General features: G+C 38.3%; 1 protein-coding gene and 1 pseudogene across 1 annotated transcript in view; one reads left to right on the top strand and one right to left on the bottom strand.

Annotated features, from left to right (window-relative positions):
* PDE11A (phosphodiesterase 11A) overlaps positions 1-25456 on the top strand; it is a 429207-nt gene that overhangs the window by 5909 nt on the left and 397842 nt on the right. The window lies entirely within an intron of this gene.
* Positions 23034-24066, bottom strand: LOC131751525 (cytosolic 5'-nucleotidase 3A pseudogene; annotated as a pseudogene).

The raw sequence follows: 25456 nt of genomic DNA, 5'->3' as shown, positions 1-25456 counted from the left end.
CATTTTAATGGCTGGATAGTGCTTTTCTATTTCTGTGTTTTTCATCCTTTCTGCCAGGACTCCTCTTTCTCCATCTTTGTTCATTCAGATCTTGCTCTGCCTTCTCATGATATACGAAAGGAGAGCTGATTGCTTCTCCTTGAAGAGAAGAGATGAAAAACCAAACAAAAAATTATACTGGAAGTTATATTTAAGAATGCATTGCACTGGGACTTCCCTGGTGGTGCAGTGGTTAATAATCCACCTGCCAATGCAGGGGACACGGGTTTGATCCCTGGTTTGGGAGGATCCCACGTGCCACGGAGCAACTAGACCCGTGAGCCACAACTGCTGGGCCTGTGCTCTGGAGGCCGCGAGCCACAACTACTGAGCCCGCACGCCTGGAGCCCGTGCTCCACAACAATAAGCCTGCACACTGCAATGAAGACCCAATGCAGCCAAAATAAATAAATAAATAAATTTATATATAAAAAAGAATGCATTGTACTATATTGCTATTATATCTAAGATAATAATATAATGATATTTAATTTATTTTCACTGAACTTCATTTTTCATTTTATTTTAGAATAATTTCCATTGAAATAAATATATTTAAAAGTGTTTGGTCTCAGAAGGGATTAATTTCACGTATGTAGAAGATTCAGTGGTGAATATGCTTATTCCCTGATAAGCCAGTGATGACTGACATGGGTCTGTAGTCCTGTGATTGAATTGCTGAGATTTGCTTAAAAGGCAGATGTTGCTTCCACTCCAACAATAGAATTACAAAGGAGTTTCATGAAATCTCATTTCAACTTTGCACATAGTGTTTTAAAAATTCCCTCAAGCCCACAACCATGTTCACTAGCCCAGAACCTGAATCGATTTTGTGTTTGAAGCCGGAAACATTTGCTGTTTCAGCCCCTCTTCCTGACAGACACATGATCGATCATAAGAAACAAAGTGACAAATTGCGTTTGCTGCTTTGAACGTGAGGATAGATTACAGAAAAGTACAGTTCCTACAGAATCATGGGGAGGTAATTTAAGGTTAACTTAATTTTTTTCCCAGCCCATAATCTAAATGTTTACTAATCTGACCAATTTATTTTGGTTCCTGAGGTTTGGGTCACCCATTTATTTACAAGGCTGGCTTAATTTGGAAGTTAGTGTTTCACGTTTCATATAGTGTTGAAGAGTCATATGAAGCATTCCTCTGAAATAGCTTTGAGTTGTTTTATGGAAAGTCAGCAAGATCCTTGAGGTCCACCACTTTTGCTACTTTAGTCACTTATTTTAAGGGTAGTTTGCATTTAACCACATTCTTTTGGAAAGTGGAATTTGAATCACAGAAACAGTTTAGTCATAAAAGAGTGGGTGGATTTCTAATATTTTAGGAGAAACTTTGGTTTCCGATCATCCACAGGCATTCAGGCTAAATTTATTTGTTTGTGTATTTATTTTTAGGATTAAAGTAGTAAAGATGTTTTCCTGGAATAAAAAAGTGTGTATTTTCTGTAATTCCAAGAGTTTCTTATTAATTGGTTGTTTTAGCAGCTGAACAGTGGTTTCACATATTAATGATAAATTCTGTTTCCTTTCTTAAAACATAGCTTTAGGCTGTTGCAAATTTAATTCAAAAGATCTTTTTCACCTGAGTGAAAAAAATGAGGAACCTTTGAGATACCTCTTTAGGGTATCAAGTTTTAAAAAATGTAAACATGATAGAAGGGAAATGGAAGCTCCACTGTTGATTAACAATAACTCTATTTATGGAGCACTAACTACAAGCCTGGCATTAGCTCTTCAGCAAGCATTGCCACTTTTAATCCTCTCAACAGTCCCCATAGGTAGCTTATTGCCACCTCCATTTTACAGAAGGAGAAACTAAGGCTTGGGAGGTTAAGTAATTTGCTCAACGTCAGTCAGCTGGTAAGAGAGGGAGCTGGGATTCAAGCTGAGGTCTTCGGATTGCAGAACCTTCATGCCCGGCCACTCTTGTTGTGACCTCTGCTGACCATTAACTGTTGGGTGTACTTTCAGGTCTGTCCCTTTGCTTTCTCCTTTTCTCTGCCAGTTTGAATCCTCTCATCCCTTAAAGTCCAACTTCATGAAACTCTTGGTGATCCTCGCCACATCCCACCTAAGCTGAATATAATCTCTCCCTCTTTTGAACTTCTGTAATGCTTTAAATATGCTCCTTTCTATTTTCTTAATATTATAAGTATTTGAGTATATAAATGACTACTTGACTGTGAACTCAAGGTCATGACTTCTCATTTTTCACTGCAGTATAGGGCTTAATGCAAGGTTTTCTATTCAATTGAGTAATTACCACTGATACCTCCTTATGTGGTCAGTTCAACCACCTCTAAGCAGAAATTTCAGCCTATTCAGCCAATATAGCTAATATTATTCAGCTAATATAGACAGTTAAACCAGGAAATTCATTTCATGAACACATCTTTTAATTATTTGGACCTTATTTTATAAATTTTTAAAAATAGAACTTATAAAGCCCAGATAACTGGTGAATTATCTGAACTGCTTTTCTGCATTAATTGATCTTTTTTAAAAAAAATTATTTATTTTATTTATTTATTTTTGGCTGTGTTGGGTCTTCGTTGCTGCGCGCTGGCTTTCTCTAGTTGTGGCGAGTGGGGACTAGTCTTTGTTGCGGCGCACAGGCTTCTCATTGTGGTGGCTCCTCTTGTTGCATAGCACAGGCTCTAGATGTGCAGGCTTCAGTAGTTGTGGCTCACGGGCTCTAGAGCGCAGGCTCAGTAGTTGTGGTGCACGGGCTTAGTTGCTCCGCGGCATGTGGGATCTTCCCAGACCAGGGCTCAAACCCGCATCCCCTGCATTGGCAGGTGGATTCTCAACCACTGCGCCACCAGGGAAGCCCTGCATTGATTGATCTTTATGTTAATTGCTGGACCCTCATCTCCTCATCCCTTCCATTGTTTTTCTGTTTGTTGTTTTCTTTTACTTCATTTCATGTGGAGACCATGTTATAGAGAAAGTAGGCTGTCGCTGACCAAATGTTAACAACTAGCAATAGCCCACTGCCAGCTTCTTCAAGGCAAAAACATTGGATGAAGCATGACTGTTCCGGCGAACTGAAATTTCTAGTTTTCTCATGACTGCTTCATTCATACAGTATAACTTATTGAAGGTAAAACACCCTTTCCAGCATTAGGCCTTGAAGATGTTAGGATTTTTTCTTTGAAAATATTTTCAGATATAGGAGATTATATTGACCAACCTTATACTTATTTATAATGGGCTTATGAAGCCCTATTATTATATTGACCAACCTTTCAGGAACATTGAATTTTCAGGTTTATTGATTACATATCTTATGTTTCATATAGTCTCAAAAGGTCTCATAAAAATTTTAACTTCTGAGATGGTTGCCTTTACATCCTATTCTTTCCAAGATGTAGTTATTAGATATGCATTGAGCATGTCCAAGTGAGGGCTATCTCTTTCCCTTCTGATCCTTATAGTTATTGCCAACAAATTTGGCTGTTTGCTACACCTCCTCCTCAGCCCACCTTCCAGAAGATATTTAAGGGCAAACAGTATAGCTAGTCTTGCTACGTAGACATTAACTGCCACTCCTAGATCTGAAGAGGAGAGTGCAACTACCAGAGCCTCTCTCTCAGAGGCTCTGAGAGAGAGTTACAGCTGTGGGAGAGCCAAAGCTGTGGCCCTGGGAGAGAGGAACTCAGACACTGGCAAACCATGACCTGGACGAGAGAGAGCCGGGGAAACATTACCCTCCTCACACCCTCTATCTCCTGCCAGTGCCACTCATTGGTTGAACCCAGCCTTGCTTGAGGCCAAGAGGGCAAAGGGAGCCCTGGTGCAGTAGGTCATAGGAGTCAGCCTTCTGGCACAGAACAGGGCAGTGAAAGGTGGCAAGTGCATCTGGAGAGACAAATGGGGACTATCCAGAGTCACCAGGGATATTAGTTTACTCACCAGGGATGTAAGTATAGGAAGCTCAAGTCGGGTAGTAATATCCTTCACTGAACACTAAATTTCATCAGTCTGTAGAGCATAGTGATTGAAATCTATCGAAAACAAGTTTAGAAATGCTGTAGTGGTATTTGACTGTCTTATTCTCTCCAAGTAGTTCTGTTTATTCCTGGCATCCTATTTCCCAGAAGAAACCCTATAGGCGGCAACCTGGGCCAAAGACACCTACAGGGAAGAAATGACATTGGTCTAGTTTATGGAACTGCTTCCCTGCAATGCCTGATTAAGCCCATTTGTTTGAGAATTAAAATCTTAGGTCACTAATAGCTTTGTTAAACTGTAATGACATCAGAGTGTAAGAGAACATGTTCTAGACTTGGAGACAGGAATCTTGGACTGTATTCTCAATTCTGCCTTAGTTTTTTCAGCTATAACATAAGGATATGTTCAGACATGTCTAGCCCATATGGTATTTTGTAATGATCTAATCATTTGATTCTAATGAGATAATTGGAAAGCATATTTAAAAGGGTAAAGTAAGAAATGTAAGGCCGCTCTCTCACTTTGTCCCAGCTTACCTGTCCCCCTCCCCATGTCCTCAAGTCCATTCTCTATGTCTGCATCTTTATTCCTGTCCTGCCCCTAGGTTTGTCAGAACCTTTTTTTTTTTTTAGATTTCATATATATGTGTTAGCATACGGTATTTGTTTTTCTCTTTCTGACTTAACTTCACTTGGCATAACAGACTCTATGTCCATCCACCTCACTACAAATAACTCAATTTGGTTTCTTTTTATGGCTGAGTAATATTCCATTGTATATATGTGCCACATCTTCTTTATCCATTCATCTGTTTCTGGACACTTAGGTTGCTTCCATGTCCTGGCTACTGTAATGTAATAGTGCTGCAATGAACACTGTGATACATGACTTTTTAAATTATGTTTTTCTCAGGGTATATGCCCAGTAGTGGGATTGCTGGGTCATATCGTAGTTCTATTTTTAGAACTAATACTGTTCTCCATAGTGGCTGTATCAATTTACGTTCCCACCAACAGTGCAAGAGGGTTCCTTTCTCCACACCCTCTCCAGCATTTATTGTTTGTAGATTTTTTGATGATGGCCATTCTGACTGCTGTGAGGTGATACCTCATTGTAGTTTTGATTTGCATTTCTCTAATGATTAGGGATGTTGAGCATCCTTTCATGTGTTTGTTGGCAATCTGTATATCTTTGGAGAAATCTCTACTTAGGTCTTTGGCCCATTTTTAGATTGGGTTGTTTGTTTTTGATATTGATCTGCATGAGCTGCTTGTAAATTTTGGAGATTAATCCATTGTCAGTTGCTTCATTTGCAAATATTTTCACCCATTCTGAGGGTTGTCTTTTCGTCTTGTTTATGGTTTCCTTTTCTGTGCAAAAGCTTTTAAGTTTCATTAGGTCCCATTTGTTTATTTTTGTTTTTATTTCCATTTCTCTAGGAGGTGGGTCAAAAAGGATCTTGCTGTGATTTAAGTCATAGAGTGTTCTGCCTATGTTTTCCTCTAAGAGTTTTATAGTGTCTGACCTTACATTTAGGTCTTTAATCCATTTTGAGTTTATTCTTGTATATGATGTTAGGGAGTGTTCTAATTTCATTCTTTTTCATGTAGCTGTCCAGTTTTCTCAGCACCATTTATCGAAGAGGCTGTCTTTTCTCCACTGTATATCCTTCCCTCCTTTATTAAACATAAGGTGACCATATGTGTGTGGGTTTATCTCTGGGCTTTCTTTCCTGTTGCATTGATCTATATTTCTACTTTTGTGCTAGTACCATACTGTCTTGATTACTGTAGCTTTGTAGTATAGTCAGAAGTCAGGGAGCCTGATTCCTCTAGCTCCATGTTTCTTTCTCAAGATTGCTTTGGCTATTCAGGGTCTTTTGTGTTTCCATACAAATTGTGAAATTTTTTGTTCTACTTCTGTGGAAAATGCCATTGGTAGTTTGGTAGGGATTGCATTGAATCTGTAGATTGCTTTGGGTAGTAGAGTCATTTTCACAATGTTGATTCTTCCACTCCAAGAACATGGTATATCTCTCCGTCTGTTTGGATCATCTTTAATTTCTTTCATCAGTGTCTTATAGTTTTCTGCATACGGGTCTTTTGTCTCCTTAGGTAGGTTTATTCCTAGGTATTTTATTCTTTTTGTTGCAGTGGTAAATGGGAGTTTTTCCTTAATTTCTCTTTCAGATTTTTCATCATTAGTGTATAGGAATGCAAGAGATTTCTATGCATTAATTTTGTATCCTGCTACTTTGCCAGATTCATTGATTAGCTCTAGTAGTTTTCTGTTAGCATCTTTAGGATTCTCTGTGTATAGTGTCATGTCATCTGCAAAGAATGACAGTTTTATTACTTCTTCTTTTTCAATTTGGATGCCTTTTATTTCTTTTTCTTCTCTGATTGCTGTGGCTAAAACTTCCCAGACTATGTTGAATAATAGCAGTGAGAATGGGCAACCATGTCTTGTTCCTGGTCTTAGAGGAAATGGTTTCAGTTTTTCACCGTTGAGAATGATGTTGGCTGTGCGTTTGTCATATAAGGCCTTTATTATGTTGAGGTAGGTTCCCTCTATACCTACTTTCTGGAGAGTTTTTATCATAAATGAGTGTTGAATTTTGTCAAAAGCTTTTTCTGCATCTATTGAGATGATGATCATATGGCTTTTCTCCTTCAGTTTGTTAATATGGTGTATCCCATTGATTGATTTGCATATATTGAAGAATCCTTGAATTCCTGGGATAAGCCCCACTTGATCATGGTGTATGATCCTTTTAATGTGCTGTTGGATTTTGTTTGCTCGTATTTTGTTGAGGATTTTTGCATCTATGTTCATCAGTGATATTGGCCTGTAGTTTTCTTTTTTTGTGACATCTTTGTCTGGTTTTGGTATCAGAGTGATGGTGGCCTCATGGAATGAGTTTGGCAGTGTTCCTCCCTCTGCTGTATTTTGGAAGAGTTTGAGAAGGATAGGTGTTAGCTCTTCTCTAAATGGAAACAGCCAATTTTATTCTTTAGAGATTGCCTCAAAATAATCAGGATCAAGCATTCATGTATGTATCAGTAGGAACATAACAATATTAATTGCTTCTTGTTGCAACCTTGCAAGGTTGTATAATGTAATGCATAATTATGTGGAAATAATTTCATACAAAATTATATGAAAGATATGAAAATATAAAATGAAATAGATGTGCTTTCTCTGTAGCAAGTGAAGCCAAAATTTACTTCCCAGTCATCTCCTCTCTTTACTCGTGGCTGTTGATCTGAGCTTCCTCCTTTATTGCTACCTGAGCACCTACCACAGTATCTGGCATATAGGGCATATAGTAGGTTCTTTGTAAATTATATTTGAATGAAGAGAAGAGCCCTTATTATAGCCTTTATTTCATCTCAAGAGTGACATATACTGATGGGACCATTATGTCAGTTCGGGTGTCTCAACAGTGGCACTCTTGACATTTTAGACTGGATAATTCTTTGTTGGGGGAAAGGGAGGCTGATCTGTGCATAGAAGGATGTTTAACAGCATCCTTGGCCTCTACTCACTAGATGCCTACCCAGTCCTGACAATTAATAATGTCTCCAGACACTGTCAATTGTCCTTTGCGGGTAATTCCTCCCCTTTTTAGAAACCGCTGATGTAGAACGATTTGGCAATAATCGTGTACTGCCTTAGGAATATTTACAACTTTTGATGTAGCAATTCCAGATCACCCTAAGGAAATTTTTATGGGTATGTGCAAAGATTTGTCTATATGAATACTCACCATAGTCTTATTTATAATAGTGTAAACATATCATCCCAAGCATCCAACTAGAGGGTTGGATAAATAGACTATGATACATATAAAATGGAATATTTAATCAGAGGAAATTGCTCACAAACTATTAAGTGAACAAAGCATATTTAGAAAACAATAGCATCCCAGTTTTCTTAACAATAACAACAAAAGCATGAGGTAAGGGGTTGAGTTTACAATCAGACAGACTGGATTCAATTCCCAGTTCTACCACCTAAAAGTTATGTCATATTTCACTTCTCCAGTTGTTAGCTTCTGCAATCCTAAAGTGGGAATATTTATGCGTATCTTAAAAGGTTGTTCTCAGAATTAAATAAAATTATATATGAAAAGTTTAACATTCTGTTTGTTACCTTTTGAGGACTCAGTGGAAAGTAATTGCAATAGCACCTGCTGAAAGGCTGTAAGATGATAAGCCAAAACATTAATAGAGGTGATCTCAGAGTGGTAGGCTTATTTTTCTCGTCTCTTTTGTGTTTTCTATTTATTTTTCTGAAATTTCCATATATGTATTAATTAATAGAGTAACTGTAGTTGCTTTAATATACACCTCCTAAGCTTGGTGGCGCACAGTGGTAACACAACAGAAGCTTATTTCTCATTCTTCCTAAGCTCAGCAAAGTCTTCCTGATTGATAGGTGGCTCTCCTCCAAGAAGGGATTCTTTCCTTCCTAGGTCTTCACACCTTCAACATGGGGCTTCCAAGGTTGCCCTCAGCATCAACATCTTGTCAGCAGATGAGGGGAGAAAGAAATGGACAAATGAAGCAGGAGGACTTTGTAGGTCAGGTCTGGAAATGGCACATATCATTTTCTGCTCCCATTTCATTGATTTTCTAGACTCTAAAACTCAGGCAGGTAGCCATACCTAACTGCAGGAAGACTGGAAAATATAGCGTAGCCTTGTCCTAAAGTGGCTTCCAGCCTCAGATCCCATCTAACTCATGCATGCAGCTCAAAGTGCAGGACCTTCAAGTGGGGAGCTGTCTCCTCTAGCAGATCCTCCTGGTTTTCACAGGCTGTGACTCATGTACGTGATTAATTGCCCACAACAAGATTTGAGAGGGAAAATCAGCTGGGCTTTGGAAAAGGGATCTGAGACACAGGGAGAGAAGATTCTTGCTGTTTTATTTGACGTTGTTGAGAATGTATTCAAGAATAGGTGTCTGCAGGCAGGAAGTTTGCTAAGGAGATTGTTGCTTCTAGGCTCAAAGGTCTGAGGGTTAAAAGGTCAAGGAGTGGGGCCAAACCTGGCTACATAATTTGTGGGACCCAGAGAAAAATCAAAATTGGGGTCTTGGCAGAGATCAGGGAAGTCAGTCTCCCCAGGCCAGCCACCAGATTGCAATCTGTGTGCCAGAACATGCTCTCTGTCCCTGGATCATGGTTGGGTGAGAGGCCACGGCAGAGTTGCTTACTGAGTGTACTGAGATGCTATCAGCCTGGTGGGGACAGCCAGCACCTTGTTTCACCCTGAGACACTTCAGTGCTCTTGACCTTCCCAGTATCCATGCCCATGACCTCACTGGGAATGGAGAGCAACATCAGAATGTGGGCACCCGCCCCCATCACATCATCCGTCAACCAGACCCTGTTGCAACCCTGGATAGAGGAAGTAGAGATCATGGGGCTGGAGCAGGGAGTGGGAGACTGAGAAGCCATCAGGAAGCTGGATGGTGTGTGAGCCCCTGGAGCATGCTCCATCTGACTTAACCTACAAAACAAACTAAACTTAAACTTCAAGTGGCGGGACAGGAAGGGGGGCTTCTCAACGTCGGGCACTGTGACTACACTGGATGCTCATCCATAAAGCCATTTTGGGGTGGCATCTATACTTTGACTTTAAGAATAAACAATGAGGAGGGCAAACTCCCATGAAAGTTTTTTTTCCCACCTACTTCCATAGCACTTTGCCCATATGGTACTTGCTATTTATTCAATTTTTGGTAATTTCAATTTTGGCTCAGCTGTCTTTCTCTCCATTAAGCTGTGAGCTCCTTGAGGGCAGATGCTATGACTTTCTCAGCTTTGTAGCACCCCGTGTGTGGCTCAATGCCTAGTTCGTAGTAGTTGGGTACTCAACAAATACTTGTTGCGTAAATAAGTGAGAAAAAGGAATGTAATTGAGAATTTGGTCACAAGGGCAAGTGGCCTAGGTACTAGTACCAGGTTACAGGTCAGATTAAGACCAGGGGTTTAGCTAATAATCCTGAACTCGGCTACTTATAGGCCAAGGGTCCTTTGATTGTCCTAAGCAGAGGGAAGGGTTGGGTTCCCAGGTCAAGTGGTCAGGAACAGGGCTCTAGTGGTCCAGGCTCTGAAAGTTAGAGAGATGAAGGCACAAGGAACCAAGCATTTCATCTATTATCAGTAAAAGAGAGGAATTAGCAGAGTTGGGAGGATAAATGCAAGAGAAAAAAGATACCAACTATGACTAATACAGCAGTCCCAGGGCTTGGAGAAAATAGTGATTATGTAGTTAATAAAGGCAGCATTGGAACAAAGAGGATATGGTCTGCTTTTCATATGTTTATTTAAATGGCAATAGTGATGTCTTTTAGGCAAGGTAGGTGATTCGCTAGGGAGAGTATAAAAGGTCAGACTGGGAGCTCTCTGATTTCAGAGTGGTAATTTAAACCAAATTCACGCATGTAGAGAGCCCAGCACCAAGCCTTTGATGAAAGCAATGCAGTACCACTACCACCATTTCCATTTCTCCCCCAAGAACCAGAAGTATTCATATTTATGTTTCTCTAGTCTGTACTTGTTTCCAGGAAGCATCCTCCAAGATTGTCAGATTCTTTTTTGGACTCTAGATATTTTAATTTGCATTATCTATCATTACCTTAGAAAAGATTTAATCCTTTGAGAAGTATGTAATTCTTCTCAAGTCATCTGTGAGACCAATTGTGTTAAACAGTTAAATGACATTCCCACAGACAGTTATCACAATTGTTACCACTTCAAAGTTCAATGGAATGATACTGTCAACAAGTGCATTTATCTAACATAGTTCAGAATCCTCTGAACCACTGGCTTGCCTCAACCTCTTTCCTTTTCTTCTGTCTTCCTCTTTTTTCCTTTCCTCTCTCATTTCTTTGTTTTATGCTTTCCATTTCCTCTTTTCTGACGTTCCGCACCTGTCTTCCTTTTGTGTAACTGCTTCCCTTTGTCCCTCCTAAATTTCCCTCTCTTTTCCCCCCTCCCTATCCTATTCTCCCTCAGGCATCCTTCGAATTGGCTATCTCTCTTTTTCCTTATTCTTTGTTCTCTTTTCCATGTCTTCTTCTTGCCCTCTATGATATTACTGACTTGAACATAAAGCAGATATAACATGAAAATAAGTTTTAGTTACAATTTCCAAATCAAAGTTTAAAATCTCATAGACCTACCTCAGAAAACAATTGAGTTTCTTTTTTATGTCCATGTGGCCCGTGATTAGTATCTCTCTTTTAAATTTTAAAATTGGGTACATGGAATATTTGTCTTTCTTTTAAAACACACAAATTTTAATTACATTTCCAACTGTTAACCCATGTGGCCCATGGTTGTAATTTAGTTCCTGTAGGTCAATGCCTTGCAGTGTGAAAAAGACCTTGCCCCCGAAGTATTGTACATTCTAAGTAGAACAAGTGACAAGGAAATTGGTATTTAAACACTTGGTATACAATATCCAGGCTTTTATTAAAGTGAGAACAATGATAAATATTATTTCTTTGGTATTTCTCTTAGCCTAGTATCCATCAGGAATTCTTAGCAACAGTGACCCAGAAGTTACCATGCCAGCAATTCTCAGGCTGATTGATTATTTGAGGTTTTGCCTCTGTTAACCTAAAGTTCCTGCTGGTGAATGTCCCCTTCAGGGTATTTTTTTCTCTTTTTTTCCTTTTCCTTTTGTAGGCAGAAAAGAAATATTTTCCATCCTCCTGAATCCACTAGGAAGCATGTGGGATTTAATCACCTCTGTTATTATATTGCTTCTCCCCCAATGTACTAACACTCTGAAACTTGCTTAATCATTTGTAAAATTTAGCCACAGGACTTGCTGCTGCCCTTCTGTGACAATCCATCACAGGGAAGGTCCACCAGACTTTATAAGCTGTGTGACTCTGTTTCCTAGAGTTGATGTTTTCTCTTGAGCAAAAACCATATTGAACCTTAACATCTGTATCTTGCTTCCTTCTTTCTAGCAGAATGTAATTCCTGGCTTGTGTGTGAAAATGTTTTTTTTTAAATTGTCTTTCCAACTTTATGAAAGATAATTTTTTTTCCCATCCTTGATAAAGGAAGCCATTCATTAGAATGTGTTTCCAATTCTTAAGTTCTGTATAAATGTACAAAGCTAAAGAATAGGGCAGTTTTTCAATATTTGAAATAGGAAAATTTGACTAAATGAGCATTAGACTATTTTTTTTCCTTTCTTTTCCTCCATGCCTGTCACCTTTGATAAACCGCTATTTGCCTAAGGAGAGATATATAATATCTATAATAGTTATTATTACAAGAAAAATATTAATTTGTCCATTTTTTGGTGTTCTCTTTGCAGAAATTCTATCTTTAAGTTCCTTAGTGCATTTGGAACTAAAAGTAATGTTTCCTATATTTGAATATTAACTTGAGTCTGGTATTTTATCTTCATAATAATCTGATGAGAAGGGGGGAGTGCATGTTATCTTCTCCCTTTTTAAGATTAGGAAACAAGCACTGAGGCCTTTTCCCAAGACCACATGGCCATAAGTGTTAGACTTAGGATTCTCTATTCCTCTATTACTGTTTCTTCTACTCTTGGCTTTGAGAAGACCCAGTAAACAACATCTCTCTTTCCTACCCTGATCTGACTGAGATGAGAAATAAGACAAAAGAGGAAATGGGACATCAAAATATCACATTTGCAACTTACTAAGCAGATACTGGAGTATGAGCTTATAATACCTCCAAAATTAAATAGCCCTACACTCCCAGATATAGACAAAGCTGGATGCCTACAGTCCTCCCCACAAGAGAGGCCCATCCCTTTGAAATGTACAGCATTGAGGAACAGAGCAGAGGCATGCTTCCTGTGGGCAGAAGATTAAGAGGAAGAAGGGGATGGCGATGCATGCCCAATTAGTCTCCCTAGTACCCTGATATGGTAACTCACCCTACCTCCTTGGGGAGGATCAAGGAGACAGTTCAAAGGCTGGCAAGCTTAAGGGAGATCTCTCCTCATGAAATCCAAAGAAGGAGGAGAGGGTTGTTCCTCCTCTCACACGTATGCCATTGCCATCTCTCAAATAGATTGTCATATCTGAAACACTAAGAGCACTCTGTCCTTCACCACCTTGACCTGCAACATTCTCCTGATCCTATCTCATCTTCCTTATCCTCAGTTACCCAAGCCAAAAACCTGGCTTTCGTCTTTGATTCCTTCCTTTATTCACCCACCATATTCAATCTATCAGAAAGTCCTTTTGATTCAGTCTTTAAAACAGATCTCAAGTCCATCCATTTTTCTCCATCTCCACTGCCACAACTCCACTCCAAGTCCCCATTTTCTTTCACCTAGATGATTGAATCTGCCTCATAATGGGTCTAATTCCACTCTTAACCATTTCCCACAGAGAATGTTTATGAGGCAACAAGGAGTCCAAGCAATGGATAGGAAAGTGGGGCCAGATTATTCGAGAGACTTGTTATCCTAGTTACCTTCACTTTGAAGGTGAAGAACCGTAGAAGACCTATGAGCAGGAGAGGGACACAGATCTGGGCTGCCCTGCACTCATCACCCTTGGGAACTTGGGCAGATGCCCTGCTCTCTGTGCACCTCAGAACCTTCATATGTAACATGAGAGAGCTGGGAAGATGATTTCTGAGAGTCTTCAAGCTCTAAAATTTCATCTAATTACGGAAACGAAGAGCAGAAACCTAACAAAACAATACTGCTTATGAGTTGTAAAATTAATAGTTTTGTAACAAGACATGCTTAGTTTTGAATAAGCCTCATGTCTGAGCCACTGTTACCAGTGGCTGCTCCAGAATGTTACAGGAGGGGCTCAGGACTGCCACCTGGTTGGCAGTATAGTCTAGGGGACTTGTAATAAAGCTCTATTTGTATGGCTACACATTATCTTTACATATCTTTGGGAAGGCTGGAAATAAGCCATTCCTTGGTATTGTCATTGGGTGATATCTTTAGGAAAGAAATGATTTGAGTTCAGGATTGCTTTCTGGGTCTTCCCATTAACTGCAATAGAGGAGATAGCCAACTATTATATAATAGAATCTGAGTCTCTTCGTCTCCAAATCAAAAATCAAAGGAAGTTTTTCTGCATAATTATTCCAATCCAAGGACATTAATGAGTCCACAGGAACAAGATAGGCCCTAGACAAAGGAACAGTGGGCAAAAAATATCAGGCAATGATCTTTCCCGCAAACTAACAACTTCACAACGTATAATTCTACTATTATACCTTAATTTCCCTCAGTATTTCTGTTTGTTCCAACTGTAAGAATCTCCAAACATCTCTGAGAGCCCATCAGCTGTGAACAAGTTAATTAGCAGTTAACATGAACAGAAATAAATTGACCACTTGGTAAGAACAATAATGGGACCAGGATAGGTTCAAGGACTGAGAAGAGTAAAGAAAATCTACCAAGGAACCAACGACGACCAGACTAGCTCAGCTTTGCCAAAGACAAACCATGTTTAAGTCATGTCTGCCTGACTTGAATGGGGGCAGTTAACAGCCTTCCTCTAGACATCCTCTCAAACAAGAAATTTAAGTAGAAAGAAAGCATTGATGATTCTTTTCAGAGGTCAGTCACCTTTTCAACATATTTCCATATATTTGTTAGACAAATGCTCCAAGATTATTCTGTATTATAAGGTTTATAATAAAATCTTCCAAAAATGCCTCTTCATGTGGACTAAATCTGACACAAGATAATGGCACAAGAAAAGACTTCTGCTAGTAAAACTTCATCCTTACATTTTATAGTCCTTAAAGTATCAACTGCTAATAGAATTTTTCAATTAACACACAGGCAAAGAACTCATTTTCAACTGGACTAAGCAAACCAAAGAAAAATTAATATGCTATATTCTAGGCACTATGCTAAGATTTAGTTATCTCATTTAATCCTCACAAAGCTCTGTGAGATAGGTATCATTACTTTCCACATTTTACATGTGAAGAAACTGGATTTTGGGAGGTTTAGTAAGTTGCCAAGGTTTACACAGCTAGTAAATGGCAGAGCCAGGATCCAAGCCCAGGTTGTCTAACTTTGTCAAGATTGCACACTTTTACTACTATGGGAGATACTAAGGATTATACTCATGTCTTGTTCACGTATTCAAGGTTGTAATAGTCCTGCCCATGAAAGAAGACGGCTCCTTGACAGAATAGGAAATTCAAAAATCTGTTAGAATGCCTTTCAGAAGGTGTGTTAGCAATTTACATCCATTGACATGAGGAGTTGTTGATTATTTACAAGCAAAGATCCCAAGAATTGTATCATGTTTGTAGAGTTTGGGACACGATGACTCAGGAAACTTCACTGCATGCAGTATAACCCATTAATGCCTGTGAAGGCAAAGTAGTAAAAGTAGTAAGAGCTAACATTTATAAGACACTTACTGTTTGCCAGGTATTGTCTTAAGCACTTTACATAGTTCACGCAACAATTTTGTAAGGTAGGTCTGTTATCAATCTATTGCGCAATTGAAGTAACTGAGGTACAGAGAGGTTAAGCAGCCTCCCCAAGATCACACTGCTCATAAGTTGGAGAGCCAGGGTTTGAACCCAGAATGTTTGGGGCCACAATTTGTGTTCTTGAGAACCACTACCTGCAGCCTCTGTTGTGGTGTATAAACAATGAGTAATGAGCTATTCAACAACATCTTTTCATAATGCCCTTTACCAAAGTTGTGAGACAACTTTGACATGGACTACAGTTGATATTTCTGGGAGCTGGGTTGTGAGTGTACAACATGGATAGTTCCTTTAAAGATGAAAGGTTTGAAAAACATCACAACTGCTTAGTACCTAAATCTACCAAGAAAATCTGTTTACATCATTAGGATTTAACTGGAGGAAGTTGTTAACAGATTTCCCGTGATATTTGAGAGATATTGATAATTTTTTAAGGCAGAGATAGAATTATTCTCTGAAGATCTTATAATTGCATATATCCATTGTAGAGTAAGAGATGTACACCTGTTTATCCAAGAAAAGATCTGGAGCTCTGGAGTATATAAGCAAGCAAATTATCCTAGAATAAATTGCTGTGAAACTTTTTGGAAACTATAGGTGAACTGTAAGTAAGGCATTGGAGTTAATAGCCATAACAGTGATTTATTGGTTCAACAGCTCTTTCCTGTTTGGCTAGAGGGGAAGTCCTTTGGGGGCATTTGTTGCTTTAGTCATGGGTTTGTTTGATTGCTGGGGACAGACACCCACTGAAGCAATCAGAAATAATAAGTGGGGTGAGGGATAACATCCCAGAAATAACATATAGGGAAATATCACAGAACTCAAGACAGGAAGTAAGTCAAGACTTGTGGGGACAGAACTTGGGAATTGGAGAGTTCCTAATGCTTCTAGTCTGATTCCTGTTCTGTATTCTGAATGTGGTGGTATATTTGTGTGGAACTTTATGATTTATAAAATGCTTCAACCTACACTATCTCAATTCATCCTTACTGCTGTGAAAGGTAGGAATCATTATCCTCATTTAAAAAAGTGAAGAAACTGAGGCTTAGAAAAATTAAATGGACCAGAATTTTGGAGCTAAACAGTAGCAGAGCAGGGATGGGGAATTCAGGACTAATGTCATCACATCCAGTGTTTTTCACATTTCCCAAGAACTTCCTATATGACCGTGATCATGAGAGGTTTAACTCAGGGGACTATATCAGGAAATCACACATTGTACTTGCATGTCATCCTTCTGTTTTTGGAAAATAAAATCAAATTGGGATTCTAGCTTCACTTTCTTTGGTCATTTCATCTTTTCTGTGAAATGGGCTGCACCTGGGGAAAGATATTTGCAATTCGTGGTGTGCCTACTCTTAATGAAGCAAGAGCTTCAAGCTTTTGGGAGGCTTACTTGATTCTTCTGTGTTTTCCTTCTACGGAAGTCAACCTTTGCTATATATTTAATTATAGACTAGAAAAAAATGTGACCGTGGTGTTGAGCTGGCCAACAAGAAGAATGACAAACAGTATTAACTTCTGACTCTGTTCTAGTATATTAAGTTGAACGGAAACTGTTGTTTATTACCACTGACAGATCTCTTTATGGTTTTGGAGCTGCATTTAACAACACGGGCAGTGGCCCAGAGCACAAATGGCTAACTCTTCAAAGTAACATTGTATGGTAAAAAAATGCCCAAGCTTTAGACTCAAGCATCTCTGAGTTATTCACACTCTAGCACAGTTATTGGTAAGTTACTTACACGATGTAAGTTAGTTACTTTTTCGCCTCAGGTTCCTTGTGTGTATAATGGGGCCAATCATATTCACTTTGCATGGCTGTTGTGAATATTATATGAATGTAAAACACCTGGCTCAGATACTGGGTCCATGGTAGGCTCTTGGTAAATGATAGCCATCATTCTTATTATCTGAAGAATCGCTTAGTTCCGTTATTCCCTCAATTCCTCTACAATTTAAGCAGATCGCAAGGCTCATTTAGTACCTCTGTTAAAGGCTAACCTAGCACATGCAATGCTGGAGTAATTGGTATGACACTGTCTACTGTATGCTTGTCTGATGACTTAGAAGGCCAAGGTTGAAAGTTAAAGTCATGGACTGCCTGCTGCTGCAAAGCCAGATTGTGTCACTGTTCTCTCTTCAAGTTTAGTGTCAGTAGAATCCTGACTTGATTTATATATATACTTAGCACTGCAGGATTTGGCTAATATCTTGAATTTAGTGTGAAGGGAGGGGCTTGTGGAGAAATTTCCTAAGGAATTCATGCTATTTATAAGGCATCAATGTGAATCATCTGCCCATGACAGATACTGTCTGTGAGGAAAATAGCATTGGTTCTTATCAAAAAGCATGCCATTCCTTAAATTTCACTTCACAAATGTGCACTGGGTACCTAATATCAGCCAGGTATGATTGTAATAGTATAAGGCCACATTGCACGAACCACAACCAGAAATTGTCTCTATGACAATACGTTGGAATCTATGTCTAAAGGCTTATAATTTGTCCTTATACTGTAAAAGAAAATAAAACTATAAAATCTTTTTTTCCAGAATCTTTAAGATTCTCCTCACCACCCACGCCCAAGGGGAGCAGTACCCCAGTTTCTCATCACAGGAATTTGTTTCAGAAGTTGCTTTCCACCATTCTGTGCCTCCCACCAAATGCTGTGAATGTCCCAGTCTTCTTCTTGATACAGTGTACCTAGATTGTTCCTCTCTTAATTGCCCCTCTGATTGACTGCTTTTTTTTTTAATGTTTGTCGTTTATTTATTTATTTGGCCATGCCGCAGGGCTTGTGGGATCCTAGTTCCCCGACCAGGGATCAAACCCGTGCCCTCAGCAGTGAAAGCGCCGAGTCCCAATCACTGGACTGCCAGGGAATTCCTGATTGACTGCTTTTTACAGGTGCCTCTCACCTTTCTGATTTGGCCTTTTTTTCAAATGCTACCTCTGTTCGCCACCCTTTTCCACTTTTGACTTCTCGAAAGCACATGATACCCATCCCTACACCTAACCAAGCTTTCTGCTGTACCGTGTACTGATCCAGAGCCAGTGTCCTGAGCCCTCAGTTGACTGTTAGAGGAGACAGGAATAGAGCTCAGGCTTCCTGTCATGACCCATCAGAAGCACTTACCTTTCCTTGGGAATTTATTAAGAAACCTTGGCCAAGATGTATTGATTTTTGCATGATCAACCCATGGAAGATTATTTTAATTGTGGTAATTTCTTCTCATGATGGCTTTAAGGAGATGGTATTGTCTCAGATTATTACTGCAGCAAGTACACCTCTAAGCCAGTTACTTGCAAAAATATGGGTAATAAGAATTATTTCTCATCTGCTTTTATCTCAGTTGAATTTAAGGAATTTGTGGCTAGGAAATTTACAACCTGTCATGATCCTATTTCATGCAAGAGGCCAATCTGGAAAGATGGTATCAAATGCTAAGGGCACCCTTGGGTGGATTGTCGGAGATGACAGGTCAAGGAGATTAAGCAGGTTTCTGTTCCTCAGTATGTCACTCTATCCCTACAATGGAATCGATCAGGATGAATTATTAAGGGCCTTAAGACCTCTATTGAGACTAAATTTAGGAGCGTAAGACAAAAAACAACAGAGAAAATTTTATTCCAGCTGTCTTTGCTAGCTGCTGTGGATCTGGACCAAAGTTGGTTCAAGTTTTTCTAATTAAGATTCAGACCACGTGCCGTATAAAATCTGAGTACACAGTGTGGATTTGCAAAATTAAGCAGTCGTCTGTTAGTATCCAGGCTCAGTCACTTATTGCCCATGTCCTTGGGTACATTGCTTAACTGCTTATTGCCTCAGGTTCTGTATATGTAAAATCTCTACCATGCAACTGTGATGGTATTCTTCCCAATTGACAAGAGCAAAGCCATTAAAGGCATTAGAGTCTTCTGTCATTGGTGTTTTGGGTATATTTTCTTGGTACCCTGAACATCAAAATAGAGATGGGTTTTATGACTGCTTGGAAGCTCTGGAGTCCAATGTTGGTGAATTGTTTGGATATTTTTACCCCTAGTTGCCTGCTCCAGTGATTTAGTATGAGGTTGATATAGAGCAGTTTTTCAGGAAGAAGCTATGTCTTGCTTGGTTACAGTCTTCTTGCTCTAATTGGTGTTTTTTAAAAACTTCTATGTGACATAATAATAACTTTAGAGACTTCATAGCAGAATATCTTATAATTTTAGGATTTTAAAATCATTTTTCTATTCTGAATATTACTTAACAAAATCACATACTGAGGCCCACTGTGGAGAGTGGAAGATATATCATCTAAAACTGATTACCTATACTTTAATAACTTCTAATATGCTTACAAGTTGTTAATTTCGATTAGCCACTTACCCTTTAAAATTGTATTTGTAGAAATTTCTGTTACATCTTTTATAATATAAAATAGATAAAACATATAACTAGTGTGGATTTTATTTAATTCTCTGTATCTTCAGAATTATTGCATATTTATGTGATATGTGAAGCCAGCTGAGCCTCTGTAAGAAATCTACCCCCTCTACCCATTGTCCCCTTTGCTCACACAAGAAAGCATGCTCATCACTTTGATCCCTATAGAAACATAAAATAATAGTAATATTTATACCATTTCTTTACAATTTTTTCAAAAGAAAACAAAAACTTCTTATGTGGGAAAATTATTTTTGTGTGGTCATCTAAAGCTTTTGTCAGATGATAAATATGGGTCTTATAAGAAACTTTTGTTCAAGGGAGTCCTTGAATTCACAGTCAGGTACAGCTATTTGTATTGTGACATCTAGGGGGATAATGCTTGAAATTTTGTCTTTTCTTAGAGAAGAGGATATAGAGCAGATAAACTGGACAGATAGTAGTTTAAAAGCAGAATTAAGTGCTTTGGTACCTTGACAGTGACATCTGTCATACAAAGTATTATGGAAAAACTGGAGAACTGTTGCCACGTGGACTTAAATATTGGGTTGTGCCACTTTTGAAAAAAAATTTTTTTGCGTGTGAAGATAGCTCTTTTTAAGTTTTATCCAGTTAGAGGTTAATATTTCTTTGGAGAAATGACATAGGTTGAAAAAATTCTGATTGCTTATTACTATCAATCTGTATTTGTTGATTAGATTATTAACTTAAAATTACATATCAGTAGTATCAAAGTCATAAAAGTTAATTGGGACAGAACAATGTGGAAAGAACTGTAGAGAAGGAAGGCAATTCTGTTTAGTAGATTATCTGTAATATATGGTAATGTCAACACACTAAAAGAACAAGAAAAGTAAACAAATTGAGGTGTGGAGTTCTCTGAATAAACATTCCATTTTAGTACCAATAACTCCATGGAGTAAAGTTTCAGTTCCCATTAACACAGTGAGAACTGGGTTGTTAACTGCTCATGTACATTGCTAAAGCATACCCCTTAGACCCCTGCAAATCAAAGTAAAAACAAAACGTGTGCTGAACATATTGGCAATGACAAGAGCTTTGGATCTTCAGTTTTCATTGTATTGTCCATTGCCTTTATTGAAAATTATGAAATGTATTACATATCCAAAGGGGAGAAAATATACACGTACAGAGTAAAGAATAATTACAAACTGGACATCCTTCTGATTACACCAGGTTAAAACATAAAACATTGCCATTACCCCTGAAGTTGTCTGCTGCCCCTTCACAACTTTACTGTCCTCCCTCCTGAGCCCTACCCCTGTTATCACCATCCTGTAATTATTCCCTTGCTTTTTTTGTTTTTATGGTTTTGCCACCTATGTATGTTTTCCTATACAATATGCAATTTTATTTTCTCTGTCTTTGAACTTTGTATAAATGGAATCATTCTATGTACAATCTTCTATTTCTTGCTTTTTCTGCCCACCATTATGTTTTTGAGATTAATTCATGTTGAAATGCATAGTAATAATATCCACTGCTGTATAATATCTCTTTGAATAAATATATCACAATTTATCCATTCTATCATCGATAGACTTTTGAATTATTTCTAGGGTTTGTTGCTGTTGTTGTTTTTGCTGTTACAAATAATGCTGCTATAAGCATTTTGTACATGTCTCCTGGTTTACTTTTATGGTATGTTGAGTAATGGCTTCTCAAAGATGTCCACATCGTAAACTTCAGAATCTGTGAATATCTTACCTCATAAGACAAGAGGGACTTTGAAGAGGTGATTCAGCTAAGGATCTTGATATGGGGAGATTATTCTGGATTATCTGGGTGGGCTCAGTGTAGTAACAAGGGTCTTACAATAAGGAGGCAGGAGGGCCAGAGTTTGGAAGATGCTGCACTGCTTTGAAATTCAGTTGAAGATGGAGAATTGGTCCATGAACCAAGGAATGCAGGCAGCCTACAGAAGCTAGAAAAGGCAAGGGACTGAATTCTCCCCTAGAGCCTCCGGAAGGAATGCAGCCTTACCGACCTTGATTTTTAGGACTTCTGACCTCCTGAACTGTAAGAGAATAAATTTGTGCTGTTTTAAGCCACTAAATTTGTGTTAATTTGCTAAGGCAGCAATAGGCAACTAATATACTTGGGTGAGGGTTTCTTTGGAGCATATATGTAGAAGTAGAATTTGGGGGGGGTCATAATTTATGCACATGTCAAAATTACTGTTAATGACAAACTCTTTTTCAAAGTAGGAGTGACCAGTTACACTCCTCCTAGTGATGTGTTGGTTTCTGTTGCTCCACAATCTTGCTAACGTTTTATATTGTCAGACTTCTTAGTTTTTGCCAATCTGGTGTGTTGAGAATTGTACCTCATTGTGGTTTTAATTTGCATTTTCCTGGTCATTAAAGATGTCGATCAATCATCCCCCACCTTTTTTTTTTCAGGAGATGGTGATACCATCAGCATGATTTATCTGTATTATAAAAACAGCAACACTTGAAATCATGAACATTATTTCCATTTCATGAAACTTGTTTTCAAAATTACATAAACTTTCCCAGTATAAAAAGACTCCTCATAGGGCTTCCCTGGTGGCGCAGTGGTTGAGAGTCTGCCTGCTGATGCAGGGGACACGGGTTCGTGCCCCGGTCTGGGAAGATCCCACATGCCGTGGAGCGGCTGGGCCTGTGAGCCATGGCCGCTGAGCCTGTGTGTCCGGAGCCTGTGCTCCGCAATGGGAGAGGCCACAACAGTGAGAGGCCCGCATACCACACACACACACACACACACACACACACACACACACACACACACACACACACACACAAGACTCCTCACAAAGTGCATGATAATATTAACTACAAAATTGACTTTGGAAAAGTAGGGAGTTATTTTCTAATTTTGGCTTTAAGTTTTCTTTTTTCTTTACCTGTTCAAAAAATGAAGTGTGTTGTGAGAGGTAGAGAATAAAAAGTTTCCAGCTGATGCAGTCAACATATTTGAAAACATAGAATTAACAAAGGAAAAACTTCAAGAGCAAGAATATGTTATGAATAGCAGTCTTTCAGCAAGATAAACAGATGAGCAGTTCTTGTATCAATTTCTCCTATGGGAGAGAGGTGTTCCTAAAAGATACTTGTATATAGAATCTTCTGTAGGATAGTGTTGACTACCTCCAGTGAGTACTAAATTGTACTAAAACAATATCATAAGAGCCCATGCACTTTTCTAAAAGTTCACCCATTCTCTCATTTAGATACTCAGTTTTCTGAATGTGTTTAACATTGGCTACTTCATCTGCTATTATTGTCTCTTTGAGAGTCTCCAAACAGAATTATGTTGGTATTGTCTTACTGTGGATTGAGATAGTCTGTTTTTGTTAAATATTATATTTATTCCCTTTTATGTGCTTTAAAAAAGCCACATTTTCATAAAAAATCCATTAGTTGGATACCACTTTGACATTTGGATGATAACGCTAGCTTGACAGATAAGTACATCACCTATGCAGTGCAAAAGTATGAACACAGGGATATTATGCTGTTGGAGCTTATCAAATACATTCTCATATCCTTCCTTGAACATGTCTTCAAATTCTTCCACAAATTCTTTAAATTTAGCTTTTGATGAAGCTTGTTCAACAAGCAAATTATGTGACGTAGTATTCTACCATGTAAATGTACTTTTCATCTCTGGTAAGAAGTAGATCAACTTCAAGAGAATATCTTTCCTTTAGTTGAATATCTTTTTTGTTGGACATTTACCTGTAACCAGTTTACAGTTGTCAGTGATATTATGACATGTTGGGCATCTTTTTCATTTGTATTTACTTAGTGTCATATCAAAGTCTGTTAGTAGCTGAAGTATGACACCTCCTCCTTTGACAAGATCGCAGATAATTTCTTCTACCTTTGTAGAGTTCTTGATGTGAATCGAATGTTTCTGCAATTTTGGCATCATTTTTACAAAGACAGTGGACTCTTGATTGTCATTTCTTAGCTATCCAATATTCATCTCAATGATACTGATCGTCCACTGTGTCTTCCTCTTCAAGGTGAATATGTGTTGGATCAGTACTACCACTGCCACCAGGGCATAAACTCTGGCACTCCCTTCTGAGTCCACTCCTCTTATAGCCACCTGGTTCAGTGCCCTCATTTGCCTCCCAACCAGGAAAAGAAGAGGCCAATTACAGTGGGCAGCAAGCCATACACATGCTCCACGGTGAACCCTGTGAATACCCCCTCAATCATCTTTTCATGTTTGTGTTTTAGTATTTCCTTTTCTATGAAATACTTGTCCATGTCAGTTGCCCATTTTTTTCTACTGAGTATACCTTTTTCTTACAGATTTGTAGAAGTTCTTAAAATATATGCATATATCTTTCTAACACCCCTTACTGGTTATATATATTTCAAACGTCTTCTTCTCTATTGCTTGCATTTCATTTTTAATCATGAGCTCAAGTTCTTAATTTTAATGCAATTTAATTTATCGATCTCATTAAATTTTGCATTATTTGTTTCTTTTTTTTATTTTAAGAAATAAAAGGTTATAAAGAAGAGCATTTGAGGGACTTCCTTGGTGGCGCAGTGGTTAAGAATCTGCCTTCCAATGCAGGGGATGCGGGTTTGATCCCTGGTTGGGGAACTAGATCCCACATGCATTCTGCAACTAAGGAGACCACCTGCCACAACTAAGACCCTTCTGCAACTAAGGAGCCTGCCTGCTGCAGCTAAGACCTGGCGCAACCAAATAAATCAGCAAAAAAAAACCCAACAAAACATTCTATATCATTTTTAGAAAATTTTATAATTTGGTATTCCATATGAAGTATTTAATCTAATACAGTTCATTTTTGTGATAGAATAGGGATACAACTTTTTTTTTCTTTTTGGATAAACAAATGACATAGTGTCATTTCCATATATAAGTAGTTTTCCATTTTCCATATTAGCATGGGTTTGTTACTAGACTCTATTCTTCTTTTGATCTATTAGTCTATGCCTGTACCAGTATCACACTGATTTAATTTCCATAGCTTACAGTAAATCTTTGTATCTAGGAGGGGGGAGCTCCTGACCCCACCCCACATTTTGCTCTTCAGGAGTGTCTTGGCTTTTCTTGGCCTTTTATTTCATGTAAATTTTAGAATCAGCTTGTTGAGTTTCACATGCACATAATACACAGTCTGATAGAAATTTTATTTGAATTACACTGACATTGTAGATCAATTTGGAGAGAATTTGATATGCTTTATGATGTTCAGTCTTTCCACCCAATAATATGATAGATCTTCCTAGTTATTTATTTGTTCTTTAATATCTTCCAATAAAGTTTTTTAGTTTTCTCTTTAGAAGACTTACACTTTCCTTATTTTATACTAGTTATTTTTAAATGTTTATTGCTATTTTAAATTGCATCTTTAAAAAACTTTGCAATGTTAGCCAATTGTTGTGGGTCTCTAGAAATGCAATTTACTTTTGTGTATTGATTTTCAATCTAACATCCTTCTTTTTTTTAAACATTTTAACCATTTTAAAAATTG

This window comes from Kogia breviceps, chromosome 2 (assembly GCF_026419965.1).
Source record: "Kogia breviceps isolate mKogBre1 chromosome 2, mKogBre1 haplotype 1, whole genome shotgun sequence".
NCBI classification, from domain to species: domain Eukaryota; kingdom Metazoa; phylum Chordata; class Mammalia; order Artiodactyla; family Physeteridae; genus Kogia; species Kogia breviceps.
Note: the sequence above shows the minus strand (reverse complement) of the source record. Positions and strands in the feature narration are given on the sequence as shown.